The sequence below is a fragment of the Phodopus roborovskii genome, unplaced genomic scaffold (genome assembly GCF_943737965.1).
Source record: "Phodopus roborovskii unplaced genomic scaffold, PHOROB, whole genome shotgun sequence".
NCBI classification, from domain to species: Eukaryota; Metazoa; Chordata; class Mammalia; order Rodentia; family Cricetidae; genus Phodopus; species Phodopus roborovskii.
The window spans coordinates 16,716,412-16,733,110 of NW_026126480.1; the positions used below are offsets into that span (position 1 = coordinate 16,716,412).

At 38.6% G+C, this 16,699-nt stretch overlaps 1 protein-coding gene across 2 annotated transcripts in view; it reads right to left on the minus strand.

The window, feature by feature from the left end:
* LOC127228111 (interferon-induced very large GTPase 1-like) overlaps positions 1-16,699 on the minus strand; it is a 122,032-nt gene that overhangs the window by 19,743 nt on the left and 85,590 nt on the right. The window contains exon 1 of one of the 2 annotated variants that reach the window (XM_051192568.1): positions 4,291-4,362. The exons of the other annotated variant lie outside the window; for it this stretch is intronic. The gene's annotated coding sequence lies outside the window, so the exon portion shown is untranslated. Of the gene's footprint in view, positions 1-4,290; positions 4,363-16,699 lie in introns of those variants that run through there. 2 annotated transcript variants of the gene reach the window in all.

A 16,699-nucleotide genomic window follows, 5' to 3' on the forward strand; every position in this document is an offset into this window, starting at 1 on the left:
TCACAAAAATTTTATGGATAATAAAAATATGACATCTACACACAGTATGATTTTATTCAGTCATAAAGAATAAAATAATGTTTTCTGAAAATGAATAAAGAAGGAAATTATCATATTCAATAGAATGAGCCCATCAAAGAAAAAAAACTTATATTCTTTGCTTATTTGGGTCAAGATTTTATATAGATAAATGAGATAATTTATCTATGAATATAAAATTTGCATGATGTAAAAGTGGAAATAAAACTGTGTGGAGGCACAAAAAATGCTCTTAATCTCTGAAGAGCACTTGCTGTTCTTGCAGAGCACCTGCATTCAGTTCCCAGCACCCACATGGCATCATACAATCATCTATAAGTCCAGTTGTACAAGATCCTGTGTGGAATTCCAGAATCAAATGAGTCCATGGAGGATGACTGCACCTGGACATCTCTCAGAGGTTTACAGTAGGATTCAGGTGTTCATTCCTGACTTGGGTTGGAAAACCAGGATGCATTTCATAGGGACAAAAGGTCATGTCATTTTAAAAAAACAGTAACTTTTTTTCCTGCCCCCCCCCAAAGAACCCTGGTGTTAGCATGTTATTTTGCTGACAGCCTGTCAGCTGATAAACTAAGGAATGTACCACCTCTGCTTCCTCTTTACACTTCCCCCTGCACAGGGATTCTGTGGTATTTGATAATGCTTGCTTACCTTCAATATGACTTATTAATGCAAATCGGGTGTATTTTGCCTGTCTCTTTGTCTTCAAGCTATACATAAACTGGCTTGTTAGCCCAATAAACAATCTACCCTGGAAGTAGACATCCAAGATTTTATTTGCTCCTATGTACTCTCAGCCGTGGATAGCCTGGCTTCTGTTCTCCCCTGGGTCCTAAGATCACAGATGGGCTGAGTAGTCTGGGGGGGGGGAGGGCTAGGAAAGGAGAAAATAATCCTGCTCCTACTTCAAGCATCCATCAGTACTACGTATGCAGGCAATTCTCATATGCACAGTTAAAGACTGGGTCAAGCTATTTAGCAAGTTATTCCCACAACGATTTCCAGATTACTTACAAGTTTAGGAAACATTTTTTTTTTTTTTTACATGATGTGTTATTTTTGAAATGCAAGTGAAATCAATCCTGAAAAATTACCATCATCACATTGAACAACATCTGTGTTCCTGACAATCCTCAGTGCTTGCATTGAGTGGAAGTGGAGCAAGTCATGTGAATTCAAACAGGTTAACAACATTTATGAAGACTGTTTGGGTTTTGCAAAACTGCACATTTATCATAGAATGAAGCAATCATATCCCTTGGTATTTTCACAAAGAAGTTGAAAACAAGTTCACAGAAACATCTGCATACAGATGGCATTGAAGTTTTATTCATCTTTACTAAGATGAAAGTAGCCAAGATGCCTTTATATGTTTGAATGTGAAATGTCCTTAATGGGTTCATGTGTTGAACACTTGTGTCCCAGTTGGTGGCGCTGGTGGATGTAGAAACAGCTCTTGTAAAGACAACATCGACTCTGTAATTTTGTCCATAGTCTCTGAAGCAGGATGAATGCCTGTCATCTCTGTCTTCTACATTGCATGTCTGTACTGGGGCTGAAGACAGAGGTAAGTTATTGTCCTTAACATTTCCTCTTGAGGGACAATGACTCCCAGAAGAGAAAAAGTCAGAGGGATAAACTAATTATCACTTAGATGAGATTTTTCTTTTTTCATGGGGGCTGGGCTCTGTTCTCTGTGTCAGGTGACTAGATGAACAATTAAACAATTATGGGATCACCTTGCAGGACTGACTTTCTTCTAATAGCTGAGACATTGATGGATCCATGATGTATATAACCACAACCAGACCAATTGCTCAATTATGCATACATTTCTCTCTCTTTCCAGATGCAGAGAGGGAAGACAAGACCAGGCTACAGAAATCCACAGAGACAGCTGACCTGAACAAGGGGGAGCTCATGGACCCCCAGACTGATAGCTGGGAAACCAGCATTGGACCAACTCAGACCCCTTGAACGTGGGTCTCAGTTAGAAGTCCTGGGCAGTCTAAGGGGCCTCTAACAGTGGAACCAGGATGTATCCCTTGTGCACAAAATGACTTTGGGAGCCCATCTCCCATGGAGGGATACTTCTCTAATGTAGAGGCAGGAGGGAGGGCCTAGTCCCTACTCCAAATGACTTGACAGATTTTTTGACCCCTCCTGGAAGGCATCACCCTCCCTGGGGATTGGGGGGGGTGTGAAGGGATGGGAGGGTGGTTAGGAGACATGGGAGGGAGGGAGACAGAGAGGGAAGGAGGGAGGGAGCAAGAGGGAACTGGGGAAAAAAACTCTTTGAATCTAAATTTCCCATGCCAATACCCTGATGATATATTTAGGGATCACTGGTTCCCCTGTATGTGTTTGTCTCGGCATGGCCAAGTAGAATAAATACTCTGCGTCATTTTTATCACTATACATTTCTTCAACTGGATGCCAAGCCAAGGTAATTGGGACTATTGTATCCGGGGCTTCCATCCTAAAAGGTTTCGTAAGATTCTTTTTGTTGTTGTTTTGTTTTGTTTTGTTTTTTGAGACAGGGTTTCTCTGCATTTTTTTTTTTTTTTTTGGAGCCTGTCCTGGAACTAGCTCTGTATACCAGGCTGGCCTCCAAGTCAGACAGATTCACCTGCCTCTGTCTCCCGAGTGTTGGCATTAAGGGCATGGGCCACCAATGCCCCACACTTTGATAAGATTCTTAGTGTAAAATTTTACTCTAGACAGAATTACCTTCCTTCCTAAGTGAATTAAAAATATAGACTATTAGATAAAGAATTATGTAGGAGTTAGATTAAACCTGTGTGTGTTCTACTCCCTTTAAACTGAAGTCAGACCAGACATAGCCCATTAAAATTCCAGTTCATTGCCTCAGAAAAGAGTAGTGTAATTATTTTCTCATGGTTATTTGGAAAAAGCCAAATAATAAACAAAAACTTTAAGTTTTCCCTGCATCGCAGCTCCTGAACTTTATCTCACCCTCTACCAAAGACAGACTTTAACTAACTCTTCTTTCCCTCTCCTAGGTCTGTTCGGGGAAAGCCATCTCTAAGTAGCTGATTGGCTCATATTGATTTTCCTAGTTGTGTTCTTCCTCACATATAAGAAAGACCCTGGTCAGGGCTAGCCATATGGTTCAGAGAGTATTTGCCACATAAACCTGACAACCTGATTTGATCCCTGGAGCCCACATAAATGACAAAGGAGAGAAGATAGTCCACAGAGGGGTCCTCTGACTTCCACTTGTGTGCTGTGCCAAGTATGATTTCCCTGTCATGCAAACACCCACACAATAACAACACGATATTCAAAACATAAGAAAATATCTTTCTCCATGGCTTTTGAGATGTTTATATTATAGACCTTACAATTAGATTAGTTTTCCTGTTGCAAATGTTCCTTTTTTATTGTCTGCAATAAATTTTCAAAAAGACTTCTCTTCTTACATGTGGTCTTGATTTTATTTGGTCACACAAATAATCAAGCTATTTTATGCTGATCATATGTCTTTATTATTCTTCCATAATTTCAGATTCATTACTAGTGTAAAAATTTTAAGAGTATTTAGAAATTTGGATTTACATTGTCTCATTAGTGTTTACAAGCTTTCTGAAAATGATGAAGTAATTTTTGGTAGTGTTCCCCCTTCAGCCTCCTCCACATGGCTAGGTTTCACTGTAGGTCTGCTTTATTGTGCCTTAACAAGAGGAGTAGAAGCTATTGTTTCGCCTTCTATCTCAAGTTATTTCCCTCAATTTCTATTGGCCTCTCTCTCTTACATGGTATGCTAAAGTATAACGAGGGGCACTGTGTAACCACCCTTTAATTCAGCTTGCCTTGACACTTGCAAAATTGCAATGTGTTTGTCTGAAAAGACAATGCAGCTACAACAGGGAAAGGTCTTAGGTCCTACTTAACTTTATAAGAAAACAGGAAACTCTTCTTGAAGAGTATGACTGCACAGTGACAAGTATTTTTGTTTATCCTGGGGTTATAGAAAAAGTCTTCCTTGTCACTAACTCTTGAAGATGGGACAGTAAAGTCTGATTTGGTCAGGGTTGGCGTCATTTCATGTTTTCAGTGGCAATGCAAACTTTAGATTTGGTGCCAAATTATGTTTCTGTTGTGAGCATGTCATAATCACTGTATCTCTAACAGCTACCTTAACTTTTCCATAAATTTCTAGTGTGCATTGTCTATTCTATTTGTACTTATCTGTCCACACCTCTTCCCACCCACTCTTCCACTTACTTGTCTCATTGAGGTCAGGTTCTTCTCCAGAGAGACAGGCAGGGAGAGTGTGATCTTTCCCGGAGGAGACGAGGCTGCAGTCTGTCAGTGACCTTACAGACAGGAAGCTTTAGCTGAGGGCAGGGGCTGAATTTATTCTCAGCAGGGCAAGCCTCCAAGTTCTTTCTGGGAGGAGTTTCATGTCACTCCTCTTTATACCACTAGTTGTGTCACTAAAGTAGTGCAGAGTCCAGTTTATAAGTAACTAATCTTGTAAAAAGAGACTCAGAATCCAATTTTCTTGTGATTTAGCAGAAAAAGCAACAAAGGCACACATGCTAGAGATATTGTTAGTAGCTGTGAGGAGGAGGGAGCTAGATGAGAAAAGAAAGTCATCTCTTTGAATCAGAGGTCAGAAAATTGGGTAGGTGATGGGGGAATGACTCAGTGGATAAAGTGCTAACTATGCAAGGATTAGGACCAGAGTACACACCTCCAGAACCAACATAAATGCCATGCAGGCACAATGGGAGTCTCTGACACCAGTACTCAGGAGACAGAGACAGTGAGGTGCAAGCTAGCTAGCTAAATTAGCCAGAATTGGTTAGCTCCAGCTTCAGTGAGAAACCCTGGTTTCCTAGTCACACTCTATCAGAAGGAAATGTCCTGTGTCTACCTCACCTGTCCTCTCTGTCATGGTGTTTTAAGGCTGAGGGAGAGGCGGTTATGTGGTGCTTCCTCCCTCCTTTCACACATTTCAATTCTAAGGATGGGCAGGGGTGATACTAATTCTTAACATCAGTGTTGCCAGGGACATGGGAGGGTACAAAGCTGATCACAGTAGTGAAGTAGATCCTCAATGACACCTCAGCCTGTCAATTTCTGAATTTTCATCTTACAGTTACAGAGAATGCACATGAGCTGTTTGGATATTTGAGTTCTGTGACAGTCAGACCACAAGTGAGCTTGTCTGTCTACTCTGACTCAGAATGTTCTAATGGTAAGGGTATGTGTGTGAATGTTAGAACAAATGAGGAAGTTAAAAATGCCTGTATTTCAGTTAGTTGTTTAGAAAAGAAGGTGTTGGTATATTAGACAGGAATTGCTTTGAAAACCTGTGTTTTTTTTGAGTGTTGTAGCTCAGGCCTGTAATCTTTGCACTTTGGAGGCTAGAAATGAAGGCCAGCATGGGCTAATCCTAGAATTCAGTCTCTTTCTCCCACACATTATACTAAGAAAATATACAATAATAAATCAATTAAAAAAGAAAAACAAGAAAATGCTTGCTTACATATTGTTAATTTTCAAAGTTTCTGTCTCTTTTTATATTTTAGGCATACTTTATTCACGTTTGGATTGAAAAACTGAAAGTATTTTTTTAAGTATATTCCCCACCCAGTCCTCCAAGCCTCAAGAGGTCTTAAAGTTACAGAAAGTTATATTCCAGTAAGAACTAGCCAAAGTCAAGTTTCCCTGGTTAGCAACACTGTTTTTGTATAGGGAAAGACAATATAGACTTAATATTTAGGTGTTAAACTTGTAAACACAGCTCTGGATAAAAAAGGCATCTGTTCTCTGGAAAACTTGGAGAGAGGGGCAGATGGCTCCTTTATTGTGGATCCTCAGTGTGATGAAAGGGGTCATTTCTTTTTTTTTTTCCCCTAGGATTCTAAGCATGGTTGGACTAATGTACTAGAACATGCCTAAGGGGATATTGCTAGGAGTGCAGGTGTGCTGCCCATGTAAACAATGAAAGTTCTGAAATTACATGAGAGCAATGAAAGTATAACAGCAGAGCAGAGAGCAGAGCAGAAAGGCCCCTTCAAGCCAGAGGCTACAGAGTCTGTATCCTGGGAAGGAGTATAAGATGGATCAGAAGGCACTTTTTAAGCCAGAGGCAAAGAAGCTTATTCCAGGAAAGAAGTCAGAGAATGCATGAATTCAGATGGTTATGTGCAAACTTTGTAGCTTGTCAGGAATCCAGGAAATAGGGAAGTACCTAAGTGAAATCACTTCAGGAGAGGATTTCTAGCCTGGAACTCTAAGGCTTCCTAGACATAGGCACAGAGGGGATTTTAGGGTAATTTACTAGGTATAAAGTACTTAGTCTCTCTTGTAACACATGTTACCAAAACATCACAGGCCTTTTTGTTGTTAGTGTTAGATTAAACTTTATTTATTTATTTATTTATTTATTTGTTTGTTTATTTATTTTACATGTCGATCCCAGTTCCTCCTCCCTCCCTCTCTTCCTCTTTCCCTCTTTCCCACACTTTTATGCCCCCAACCATCCTTCACTCACACCCCCCACACACTCCACAGGCAGGGTCATCTAAATCTGTTAAGTCATTTGGAGTAGGGACCAGGTCATCCCTCCTGTCTCTAGGTTAAGGGAGTATCCCTCCATGGGAAATGTGCTCCCAAAGTCCTTTTGTGCACCAGTGATAATCTTGGTTCCACTGTCTGAGGTCCCTTAGACTGCTCAGGACTTCTAGCTGAGACCCATGTTCAGGGGTCTCTCAGTCCAATACTGGATTTCCAGATATCAGTCTGGGGACCTATTAGCTCCTCCTTGTTCAGGTCATCTGTCTTTATGTGTTTTTGCAGTCTGGTCTTGTCCTCCTTCTCTGCATCTGGATTCCAGTTCAGTTCAGTTTTTAGTTGTGGGTGTTTGCTTCTGTTTCCTTCAGCTACTAGATGAGGGCTCTATGATGTTGGATAAGTTAGTAATTGATCTCATCAGGGAAGGACATTTATGGTAGCATTTCCACTATTGCTCAGATTGTTAGTTGGGGTCAGTCTTGTAGGTCTCTGGACATTTCTCTATGTTCAGTTTTCTCTTCAAACCTATAATGGCTAACTCTTTTATGGTCTCTCTCTCTCTCTCTTTTCTCTCATCTATTACTCTCCTGACTCAATCTTCCTGGTCCCACGTGCTTCCCCTTCTCCCCTTCTCTTTCTACTAGTTCCTGCTCCATTCACTGCCTCCCACACTCCCCATGTGCTCTGAATATATTGTCCCTTTCCACTTCTGCGAGGGACTTTATATGAATCTCTTAGAATCTTCCTTGTATCCTAGTTTCTCTGGCTGTGAGAATTACACGCTGGTGACCCTTTGCTTTATGTCTAAAATCCATATACGAACGAGTACATACCATGTTCCTCTTTTTTGTGACTGGGTTACATCATTTAGGATGGTTTCTTCAAATTTCCATCTACTTGCCTGTAAATTGTTCAGTTAGCTGCCTCTATGTGTTTCTTTAGATTGGACTTGTCCTCCCTCTCTGCATCTGGATTCTAGTTCAGCTCAGTGTTTAGTTGTGGGTGTTTGCTTCTGTTTCCAACAGGTACTAGATAAAGGCTTCATGATGGTGGATAAGTTACTTGTTGATGTCATTATCAGGGAAGGGCATTTATGGTAGTCTTTCTACTGTTGCTCAAATTGTTAGTTGGGGTCAGTCTTGTAGATCTCTGAACAATTCTTTAGGTTCAGTTTTCTCATCAAAACTCTACTGGCACCCTCTTTTATGGTCTCTCTCTCTCTCTGTCTCTCTCTCTCTGTCTCTCTCTCTCCTCTTGTCTGTTCCTCCCCTTACTCAATCTTCCTAGTCTCACATGCTTTTCTCTTCTCCCCTTCTCTTTCTCCTAGTACATTTTCCACTCACTGTCCCCACTCCCTATATTCTCAAGAGTTCTTGTCCCTTTCCCTTTCTGTGAGTGACATTATATGAATCTCTTAGAATCCTTGTATCCAATTTCTCTGGCAGTGTGAATTATAGGCATGTGATCCTTGGCTCTATGTCTAAAATATATATATGAGCGAGTATATACCATGTTTTTCTTTTTGTGACTGGGTTACCTCATTCAGGATGGTATCTTAAAGTTTCTCCCACTTGCCTGTCAATTACAAGATTCCATTGTTTTTTCCCACAGAGTAGTATTCCATTGTGTAAATGTACCACATCTTCCCTGTCCATTCTTCAGTTGAGGGACATCTATGTTGCTTCCAGGTTCTTGCTATTAAGGGTAATGCTGCTATAAACATAGTTGAACAGATGTATTTGTAGAATGCATGTGGATCATTGTGTTTATGCATAGGAGGGGGATCGCTGGAATCAGTGGTAGACTGATTACAATTTCCTGAGGAACCACCATACTGATCTCCAAATGGATGTACAAGTTTGAACTTCCAGAAGCAGTGGGGAGTGTTCCCCTTTCTCTACATCCTCTCCAGCATGAGTTGTCATTGTTGTTTCTGATTTAGCCATTCTGGCAGTAGTAAGAGAGTATCACAATTTTTTTTTTTGATTTGCATTTCCCTCATAGCTAAGGATGTTGAGCACTTTCTTAAATGTCTTTCAGCCATTTAGATTTCTTCTATTTTGTATTCTTTATTCAGTTCTGTACCCCATGTTTTAATAGGGTTGTTTGGTATTTTGTTGACTATTTTCTTGAGTTCTTTTTATATTTTGCAGATCAGCTCTCTGTCAGATGTAGGACTGGTGAACATTTCTTCCCAGTCTGTGGGCTGCCTTTTCTTCTTGTCATCTGTGTCTTTGCCTTAGAGAAGCTTCTCAGCTTGAGGAGGTCCCATTCCTTAGTTTTCAATCTCAGTGTCTGTGTTACTGGATTTATGTTCAGAAAGCAGTCTATTGTACCAATTTGTTCAAGGGAACCTCTCACTTTCTCTTCTTAGAGGTTCAGTGTGGAAGGATTTATGTTGAGGTCTTTGATGCATTTCAACTTGAGTTTTGTGCATGGCAATAGATATTCATCTATCCGCAGTCTTCTACCCACCATTATCCACTTGTGCCAGCACCATTTGTTGAAGAAGCTTTATCCTCCCATTGTATGCTTTTAGCTGTTTTGTCAAAAATCAGGTGTTCCAATGGGTGTGGGTTAATATCAGTATTTTCAATTCGATTCCATTTGTCTACTTGTCTATTTTTCTGCCAGTACCATGCTGTTTTCAGGACTATAGCTCTGTAGTAGAGCTTAAAGTCAGGGATGGTGATGCCTTCTGAAGTTCCTTTATTGTATAGGGTTGTTTTGGCCATCATGTGTCTTTTGATTTTCCATATAAAGTTGATTATTATCCTTTCAAGGTCAGTGAAGAATTGTGCTAGGATTGTAGTGGGAATTGCATTGAATTTGTAGATTGCTTTTGGCAAGTTTGCCATTTTTACTATGTTTATTCTACCTATCCAAGAGCATGGGAGATCTTTCCATTTTCTGGTATCTTCTTTAATTTCTTTCTTTAAAGACACAAAGTTCTTATTATATAGGTCTTTCACTTGTTGGCAAGCTTTACCCCAAGATACCTTATGCTGTTTGTGGCTATTGTAAAGGGTGATGTTTCTCTGATTTCTTCCTGAACCCCTTTGTCGTCTGATTTTTTGAGTTTATCTTGTATGCTGTTACTTTGCTATAGGAGTTCCATGGTAGAGTTTTTGTGTCGCTTATGTAAACTGTCATATTATGTGCAAATAATGAAAGTTTGACTTCTTCCTTTGCAATTTGTATCTCCTTGATCTCCCTTTGTTGTCTTATTTGCTTTAACTAGAACTTCAAATACAATATTGAAGAGATATGGAGAGAAGGGACAGCCCTGTTTTGTTCCTGATTTTAGAGGAATTGCCTTTGCTTCACTCCATTCAGTTTGATGTTGGCTGTTTGTTTACTGTATATTTCTTAAAATGTTTCAGTATGCTCCTGTTATCCCTGATCTCTCCAAGACCTTTATCATGAAAGTTTGTTGAATTCTGTCAAAGAATTTTTCAGCATCTAGGGAGATGATCATGTGGTTTTTTTATTTTTCAGTTTGTGTATATGGTGGATCACATTATACATTTTTATATGTTAAACCTACCTGTAACCCAGGGATGAAACCTACTTGGTCATGGTGGATGATTACTCTGATATATTCTTGTATTCAATTTAGTTTGCCAGTATTTTATCAAGTATTTTTACATCAGTGTTCATGAGAGATATTGGTCTGTAGTTTTCTTTCTTAGTTGTGTTTTTCTGTGCCTTGAGTACCAAGGTAATTGTGGCTTGAGAAAAAGAATTTGATAAAAACTTTCTGTTTGTTTTGGGTGGAACAATTTGAGGAGTATTGGTATTAGCTCTTCCTTGAATTTCTGGTAGAATTCTGCATTGAAGCCTTTTGGCCCTAAGCTCTTTTTTTTTTTTGGTTGGAAGGCTTTTGATGACTGCTTCTATTTCGTTAGGGGTTGTAGGTGTATTTAAGTTGTTTGTCGATTCTTGATTTCATTTTGGTCAATGATAGTTATCCAGAAATTTGTCCATTTCCTTTGAATTTTCAAATTTTGTGGAGTACAGGTTTTCAAAGTATGACCTGAAATTTGTCTTGATTTCCTCTGTGTCCATTGTTATGTCCCCTTTTCATTTCTGATTTTGTTAATTTGCATGTTCTCTCTCTGCTTTTTGGTTAGTTTGGATAAAGGTTTGTCTATCTTGTTGATTTTTCTCAAAAAACCAACTCTCTGTTGCATTCATTTTTTGTATTGTTTTCCTGATCTCTACTTCATTTATTTCAGTCCACAAATTGATTATGTCCTGGCCTCTGCTCCTCTGGGGTGAGTTTGCTTCTTTTTGATCTAAGGTTTTCAGTTGTGCTATTAATTCTTTAATGTGACTATCCTCTGTTTTCTTCATACGGGCACTTAGTGCGATGAACTTCCCTGGTAGCACTGCTTTCAAGGTGTCCCATGAGTTCAGGTATGTTGTGTCCTCATTCTCGTTGAGTTTTAGGAGGTCCTTAATTTCTTTCTTTATATCTTCTTTGACCCGAGTATGGTGTAATTACTCATTGTTCAGTTTCCATGAGTTTCTATGGTTTCTGAGATTTGTGTTGTTGTTGAATTCTAACTTTAAAGCGTGATGGTCTGATAAGATACAGGGGAATATTCCTACTTTTTTGTATCTGTGGATGTTTGTTGTGGTGCCTAGTATGTGGTCGATTTTACAGAAGGTTCCATGTGGAGCAGGGAAGAAGGTATATTCTTTTGTGTTTGGATGGAATGTTCTATAGATGTCTGTTTAACCCAATTGAGACATCTGTTAGTTCTTTTGTTCTTTGTTAAGTTTCTGACTGGTGGTTCTGTCTAGCAGACAGAGTGGGGTGTTGAATTCTTCCACTATAAGTGTGTGAGGTTTAGTGTGAGCTTTGAGTTTTAGTAGCCTTTCTTTTATACATTTGGGTGCTTTTGTATTTGGGGTATAAATGTTCAGAATTAAGACTTTGTGCTGATGGAGTTCTCCTGTGATGAATATGAAATGACCTTCTTCATCTCTTTTGATTTATTTTTGTTTGAAAGCTAACTTGTTAGATATTAGGATAGCCACTCCTGCTTGCTTCTTGGGTCCATTTTATTGGAAGATCTTTTTCCAACCCTTTACCCTGAGGTAATGTCTGTCTTTGAAGCTTAGATGTGTTTCTTTTATGCAGCATAAGGATAGATTCTGTCTTTGTATCCATTCTGTTAGCCTGTGTCTTTTTTTTTTTTTTAAGACAAAACTTTTTATTGAAGTAATATGGCATATTCTTTATCCAAGCTCTACATTTATGGACCACTACAGCATCCACACTGGGGAATCAGTCTGTACATGAGAAATGTATGAAAGCCTTTGAATAACATTCAAATCTTAGAAAACAAAATCCAGACTTTGTTCTGAGGAAAAATTCTGCAAATGTGATATTGCAAGAAAATTTTCAGTAAAAAATTTTACTTTCTCACCTTAAAATCATAATGAATACAAAATTGAGAAGCCTGAAGAAAGTGCTGTTGTTTGGCAGTTTTCCAGAGCCTGAAACATCCCATCATGTAGGGAATAGCCTGTGTCTTTTTATAGGTGAGTTAAGACCATTAATGTTGAGGGAAAGTAAATACCATTGATATTTAATGCTTGTTTGTTTTAGATTTGTTGATGGTGGTATTGTGAATATATTTGCCCTGCTTTACACTTGGGTTCTGATGAAGTGGGGTTATCTATTGCCTATGTCTTTGTGAGTGTTTTTAGTTCCTTGGGCTGGAGTTTACTTTCCAGAACTTCCTGTAGGGAAGATTTGTGGATACTTACTGTGGAAATCTGACTTTGTCATTCAATGTCTTGTTTTTCCATCTATAGTGATTGAAAGTTTTGCTGGATATAATAGTCTGGGTTGGCATCCGTGTACTCTAGTACTTGTAGAACATCTATCCAGGCTCTTTTGGTCTTGAGAGTTTCCATGGAGAAGGCAGGTGTAATTTTGATAGGTCTGTCTTTATATGTTACCTGGCCTTTTTCCTTCACTCCTCTTAATATTCTTTCTTTATACTGTATGTTAGGTGTTTTGATTATTATGTGTCTAATAGTCTTTTTTCTTTGGACCAATCTATTTGGTATTTTCTATGCTTCTTGTACTTTCATGGGCATGTCCTTCTTCAGATGGGGAAAGTTTTCCTCGATGATTTTGTTGGATATGTTTTCTGCACCTTTGAGCTGGGCTTCTTCGCCTTCCTCTAGGCCTATTTTCTTAGGTTTGGCATTTTCATGGTGTCTCACATTTCCTTTATGTTTTGTGTTAAGGATTTGTTGTATTTAAGATTTTCTTTGGTCGATGAATTAATTTCCTCTAGTTTATCTTTAGCGCCTGAGATTCTCACTTCCATCTCTTGCATTCTTTCAGTATTACATTAAAACATGAATGTTTATGTGTATCAAGAGTCTTAGTCTTTCATTTATCTGGCAAAAGATATCCATTTATTGGTAAAATTAGAAGATATTCAGATAGAGGAAGAATGATTGGGAAGAAATACCATTTTCTTCTGTAGTATAAAGATACATTTGTGCTTCATGCTGCAAAAAGGAATGTGAAGGCACACATTATGAAATACTCCCTTAGAGATGCTGCTACTAAATGTTTGTCTTTATTACGAGTTGTGTATCACCTAGAGCAGGTGCTATGGACAGGAGGAATACAAGTTTCAGTATTCATAGGAGTTAGCAAACTCATACACAGAGGTGGTGATCTAGACAGAGTCCAGAAGATGATAGTGACAGAGGCGCCAACACTACCAATCTCAAAGATAAGACTGGCCACCTGAAAGGAACAGACTTTGGAATGACTGACTGCCTTTGAGCATATTTCTTCTGAAGTGTCCTTCCTGGAGACATGATAGGAAATCTCAGGGTAATTCAGTCTTCTCAGACGGAAGGTTTTTCATATGATATAGCTTAAAGATTCTTTGCTGGTCCCCCATGGAAGGCCTCACTATCCTAGAGAATTGGGAGCAAGGTGGGTTGGGAGAGGTTGGTAGGGGGTAGGGTAGGATTGGAAGGAGAGGGAACTGGGCGATTCATGTATAAAATGATTATTTCTAAATAAAAATGTTCTCTTAAAAAGAGAACTTTCCACTTCATACAGAATCACGAACACATAGTACAGCTAAAATAAATCTGAATGATAAGAGAACTTGCAACACAAAATGTAAAATATCCAGACACAGATATTGGGGTTCAACCTGAAGATTAGGGAAGGAAAGGAGCCAAGCTACCACGGAGCTCTTACCTCTGACAGGACTGGGGCATTCCCATTCTCAACATGGCTGGAGAATGAATGACTCATAATGAAACACTGCTCCATCTTATATACTTCTCATGAATCCTAGGATTAAGGTGGAAGCTATAATTCTCTTTTACACTGATTCAATCTTATATAGATCTAGGTGAACTTAAATTCACAGAAATCCATCTACCTTTTAATACTGAGTCTTAGGATTAAAGATGTATAACACCACTTCCTAGCTTTTGGCTGCTGGGATTAAAGGTGTGTGCCCTCACCTCCTGTGCTCTATACCTTGGTGCTGACTTTGCTTTCCTCAGGCAAGATTTAATAAATCATAAATAATATATCAACATAATAACTGCTGGAGATAACATTATCACTGATTTCAAGGTGTATTACACATAGCTATGGCAATGGAAACAGCATGGTACTGCCACAAAAAACTGACACATTGATCTATGAGATCAAACTGAAAATGCACACATAATCCATATAGCTATGAATGATTGAATTTCCATAAAGATTAAAAAAAACACACACACACTGAAAAGTAAAGTCAGTATCTTCCACAACTGGAGCTTATGAAACTATATGGGGGCATGTGGCTATACTACTTATGGACAATTACCCAAAAGATGCTTCATCTTATAAGAGAAACAATTGTTCAACCATATTCATTGCTGCTCTGTTCATAATATCCAGAAATTGGGGGAACAATAATGTTCTTCAAAAGATCAATGGATAAAAAATAGGTCATACATCTACACAATGAACCACTCAGTTGTTAAAAATGATATCATAAAATTCACAGGTACATACATAGAATTATAAAAATCATCCTGAGTGAGGTAATACAGATGCAGGAAAGCAAATACGTTATGTGTTGCCATTTATTACATATTAGCTGTTAAGTCAATGATAATCCAGTTGCAGTGCTTAGAAGCACATAGGATAAGTATAAAGTAAAGGACTGGGGAATTGAGATAGCTCTCATTAGGAAAGGGGAATACCGTAGATAGTTATGATTGGATTGTTGTGGGTGAAACAGGAAGACCAAGTGGGGAGGGTGAGGAAAGTGGCAATATGAGAGGTAATGAGCAGAAATGGTCAAAATTAAAGGCCACTGGAGGGATAGTATGGTAACTAGGAAGGACACTTCAGAAGAAATAGGCTCAAAGGCAGTCAGTCATTCCAAAGTCTGTTCCTTTCAGGTGGCCAGTCTTATCTTTGAGATTGGTAGTATTGGCGCCTCTGTCACTATCATCTTCTGGACTCTGCCCAGATCACCACCTCTGTGTATGAGTTTGCTAACTCCTATGAATACTGAAACTTGTATTCCTCCTGTCCATAGCACCTGCTCTAGGTGATACACAACTCGTAATAAAGACAAACATTTAGTAGCAGCATCTCTAAGGGAGTATTTCATAATGTGTGCCTTCACATTCCTTTTTGCAGCATGAAGCACAAATGTATCTTTATACTACAGAAGAAAATGGTATTTCTTCCCAATCATTCTTCCTCTATCTGAATATCTTCTAATTTTACCTATAAATGGATATCTTTTGCCAGATAAATGAAAGACTAAGACTCTTGATACACATAAACATTCATGTCTTAATGTAATAGCGATAGCCTTATTGAAGTTCAAAAGTAAAATACTCAGAAATAACATATTAACTACAATGATAAAGAAAACAACAGCAATAATACAATAAAAAGATTTTTTTTTAGATTCCTGCGGGACTATCCTGAATCCCTGCCTGCTGCATGTTTGACCAAGAAGCCTGGCCTTTGCTAAAGCCAGTGCATAAGGAGAGAACTCCAAGAGAGCTTGGACCACCCAGAGCTACAGACATCAAACTTCTTTTTTTTAAAATTTATTTTATATAACAAAGTCCATTTAAATGAAAACAAACGTTTATAGACAATATTTGGGAATTTGTGCCTTGTTCTTTCCAAACTACTTCCTGCTGGTAAGGGGCGCTGTCATGGGGGATTAGAAGAAGAATAAAAAATACTGGCTGTAGTACAGACATCGAACTTCTGACCTACCTAAGGCAACCAGGGGAGTACCATAGAGAGAAAGAGATACCCCACCTGCACCTACTAGAAGAAACGATGTGAAGACAACAATATATGAAAACTCCTAACAACAGAAAGACTAGCATGACACCACCAGAATCTAGGGACTCTACACCAAGTAGACCTGAACACCCCAAAGCAGATGAAACAGAAGATTGACTTTAAAAAAATCTTCATAAAAATGATAGAGGCCCTCAAAGACGATGTGAGGAAATCCCTTAATGAAGTGGAAGAAAAAACAAACAAAAAATTGGAAGAAATGAACAAATCTTTAAAAGAAAGTACGGAAAGCAAAGACAAAATAATTAAACAGGTGAAGGAAACATTCAAGACTTGAAAACTGAAATGGAGACAAAAAAGAAAACACAAACTGAAGGAATGCTGGAAATATAAAATCTGGGCAAATGACCGGGAACTACAGACACAAACATAACCAAAAAATACAAGAGATGGAAGAGAGAATTTCAGGCAATGAAGATAAACTAGAGGAAATAGATTCATCGACCAAAGAAAATCATAATTTCAACAAATCTGTACAAAAAACATAAAGGAAATGTGGGACACCGTGAAAAGGACAAACCAAAGAATAATAGGCTTAGAGGAAGGTGAAGAAGCCCCTCACAAAGGTGCAGAAACATATTCAACAAAATCAAGAACAAAAGGTCCTGGATAGATATTCTTTTTTTTTTTTAAATCTTTATAGAAAAAATTTAATATCAATAGTCTGCATTTGAGCATACAGTACAGCAACTAATATTGCATTAGATTTTGGTGTAA